Here is a 4113-nt window from a genome sequence, read left to right as displayed (position 1 = left end):
TGAAATGTGATAGAAGATACTTTATGTACTTAATAGTACTTAAAATACATAATTTTAAGAGTTTGGGTAATCAAAAAGAAGTAAAGGTTAGAACAGATTTTGAGATAAGTTATTTGAAGCAAGATGTGCAAGATCTGAGTATTGAGTAGAATCTTAAATTATGTTACTAAACTTGGTTAAGTCTGGTTAGTTTGCAACACAAGTGATTATTCAGTCTATTCTTTGTTACTTTGTTAAGGATAAATGTTAATGTACAATTTGGCGAGGGGAGTGCTTGAGGGAACAGAATATTTAATAGACAGACTTTAAATCAGGTAAGTAGCCTCCCTGAAATTAAAACTATTGAGTATGAAACTAGTATTTTTGCATCATAAAACTCTTATTGGGAAACTATTATATGTAAAGAAATATTTTAATTCCCTTTTGTTAAATTACAATTTCTTTTTTATCTTTATTGTGTTACAAGTACCTGTTTCTCCCTAAGCCTGGAACTTTCCTTTCCTTGGATAGGTCAAACATGGCATCAGGTTTATTAAGGAAAAATTTACATATAGCACACCCATTTTGTGGTTCATTTCAGTAAATTTGCATACACATATACACACACACCCCTATACCCATCACCAAAATCAAAACTCAGAATATACTACCAGCTACATCTGTATTTTTATGCCTTTGTTCTCTTAGAATTTCCTGCCATCTCTACGTGTCTAAATTATACCTGCGTTTAGAGTCCCAGCTCAATGCTGCCTTTTCTTTTGAATCATGTTTGATTACCTCATCATAAATTAATACTCTCTTCTTTCAACTTTCCCATATTTTTAAAATATCCTTCTCTGCCCTTCATGATGGCCAAACAATGACATCCACATAGAAGCACTTATTTATTGACATTAAGTGGATTAATGTGGAAAACTTAAGTCATTCTTATATTAATTTCAGAATTTTGGCACTATCTGTATATTTTCTGAATGTCATTACATCATTGTGATTATTAAAATTGCTTTAAGGGAAACAAATAATTATGAATTAAAAGCAGGTAGCATTTGCTATAAAACAGGAGGAGAGTATATATGAAAATAATAAAAACAAAACAATGTTGTTAATTTCTAGCTAGAAAATTATCCACTAAAGGATCTGAGACTTTATTTAAAAATGAGACTAGCTAGATTTTCAGGGTGTTGGTAACATCCTGACACTAAACTGAGACTATTATTGATGCCTTCAAAAAGCCTGCAGGCATGAGTTTCATGTCCCTTTCTGTTGCGGCCCAAGGTTAGAAAGAGAATGAAATGATCAGGACTTGAAAATTCCTTAGAATTTTATCTGTGCAAGAATCAAGAAAGAAAGCCAGTTGTAATTTAAAAGATCATTATTCAATCAGACATCTTTATTTTTACAAAAATGTGCTGCATTTTACTAATGTTACTTTTTTGAAGAAAAACCTGCCATCTTACTGTTACTAGGGTATATTACCTGTAAGATAAAATTTCGAATTTGAAGATGAAAGCCAGCAAAATCTTGTTTGACAGAGCAATAGCTATTGATTGTGATGAGATGCTAATGTTTATTTGGCAAAGTTCATGTAAAAGTGGATGAAGTAATAAAGCTAAATCTCATTTCTCCTGTTTGCTGCTGAAGTTTTATGTAGCTATATTTTACATTTCCTTCCTGCCAAAATCACATCTTTTTTCTTCTGAGAAATGACTAAATTCTGTCATGGCATTTCATTGATCAGGCAGGAAAGCAAACTCCTTCTCTTGTATATTGCGTCTTGTATTTCAAGTTGCTGTGATTATTTATAGATGTATAACTAAAGTATGAGCCTCAAATTTGTTCTTAGTTTGTGTCAGTGAGCGAAGAACTCAGGTAGGTGAAGTATTTAGTTTGGTGTTACTACTTTCTTTCTCTTTTGTTAATGTTTTATTTTGTTTTTTGAGGCAGGATCTCACTAGTCTAGGTTGACCTCAACTGTATGGCATTGCTCCTGCCTCAGCCTCCCTGTGCTAGGATTATAGATGCCTGCCACCTTGTCCACAGCTGCTGTTCCTCCTAAAACTAATGTGAGCATTGAGCAAGCTTATCAACACAAACAATGGGTTGCTACTCAGACAGAGATCAGGCTGTTGTTAATCTAAAATTCTGGGCTACAACCTCAAAGTGAATGTTACAAGGACCCACTCGGATACATAATTGTCATTTATACATAAGAAAGCCTTCACATAAATAACACTTACTATAAAACCAGAAATATGGAAGTAGTACAAATATGCTCCATTGTCAGGATAAGTGACCAATCGGGAGAACTCGTAAAGGACGGCAGCCTCAGTCCTTTGAATTATATAGGTAAAAACACCTTACACATTCCAGTTGCTTTTGATTGTGCTGTTACGTTTTGAAAAGATGCTGTAAAATATTAGCTGTCTGAAATGCTTTGAAATATGTTATTTTCATCAAATTTTCCAGATAAATTTTCTAGAGATCCTTTTAATATACCACAAATGCCAGCCTATGCCACTGAGTGTGCATCTGTGCTTATCTTTATGTGATATAACTGCATAGACTTTTGCATTTGTCACATATGTCTTATAGTGTATTCTGATTTTAAAATTTCTTGGAAAAAAGTTTTTCTTTTAAGAAAAAGTAAAACATGATACAGCACTTGTTTTAGATTTAGTATCTAGACCAGTGAGCTAGATCAGCGGACTAAGCACCTGCTTCGGCAAGTGCAGAGGCGTGGGTTCGATTCCTAGCACCACATGCCGCACAAGCCCTGCCCCCGGGTGTGCTGAGCCTTCCACCCAGACTGGGTGGGCATGGTGGCACATGCCTGTAATCCCAGCACTCGAGAGGTAGAGACAGGAGGATCACGGTAAGTCTGACCTGCAGACTGAGACCCTGTACCAAATACATAAAATCAATAAATCTAGTCTCTGTTGTTTTGTAAGAAATACAAACTTAATTGTTTTCCATGCTTTATACTTTGTTACTACCATTTAAGAGTTCACCTTTAAGCCTATATGAGAGATTTAAGCAATGTGATTTTGTTTATGGCATCTGACATTTTATTGGAAGGCTGCTGTGCTTTAACCCTACCTGATTCTATATGATGTCATGGTTGGTTTTATATAGTAATCTGGTAGCTACTGTTTATATTTACTGAAGTTAAAGTTTAATGAAACTCGTACTTGAAAATAAACCCATGTATTGCCACATGACAGGTCATCTCAAATTGTAGTGATTTAATACAGTTATCTCACAGTCTTTGTCAGAGGAAGTGGTTTGGCTGACCAGGTTTCTTGTGAGGCCCCACTGCAGCGAAAGGTTAATTGGGTTGTTGAATCGCCCCCAGGGTTGCTCTCACAGGGTGGCAAGTTACTTCTGGCTGTGGGGGGACACGCATTTCCTCCTTTCCTCCTCCGTGGATCTCTTCATACTTGGCTCCTTGAGGTCCCTATCCTTATGATAGGGAAGGTAGCTGCCCCAGCGTGAGTCACCCCACAGACCTCAAGGTGGAAGCCGTGCATCTGATTACTTCACACAGACCCGTGACTCTTCTTTTTAGAAATCACTTGGATAAGAGTATGGATTTTAGGAAGTGAGGATCACTGGAAACAGGTATGTAAATATTTGTCTAAATGAGCAGTGCATATTTTTAATATGCAGTATATATACCATTCATTGTGATTTTAAAAAGAATATTCATGTATTGACTTAAAATACAGTGCAAACATTAGTACACTATACAAAACAGTCACTTTATCTACAGAATTCATAATCTCCATGATTCTTTGAGGGGGTAAGGCAGTTCAGATGTAACACTTAAGATACAGATTCTACTAAATCTTATTTTTTATTATGAAGGAGGAAGAAAATGTCATAGATTATATAGTTCATATTTGGTGTTTTTTTAGGAGCATTCATTTAGGGTCATTTAGTTTTTAAAAGTTAAACTTAATTTGTTATCAAAAATAGGGAATCACTCATAATTTTAAAGCTATAAAAAAAAAAACTCTATAGTTTAAAAGGCTCCCCTCACCCTGGTTATTTTCTTTTTAGGGAGATCATGTATATGAAATGTAGTATATATATTTTCCCTCTATAAAAATGATT

This window comes from Octodon degus, unplaced genomic scaffold, assembly GCF_000260255.1.
Source record: "Octodon degus isolate 3935 unplaced genomic scaffold, OctDeg1.0 scaffold00022, whole genome shotgun sequence".
NCBI classification, from domain to species: domain Eukaryota; kingdom Metazoa; phylum Chordata; class Mammalia; order Rodentia; family Octodontidae; genus Octodon; species Octodon degus.
Note: the sequence above shows the minus strand (reverse complement) of the source record.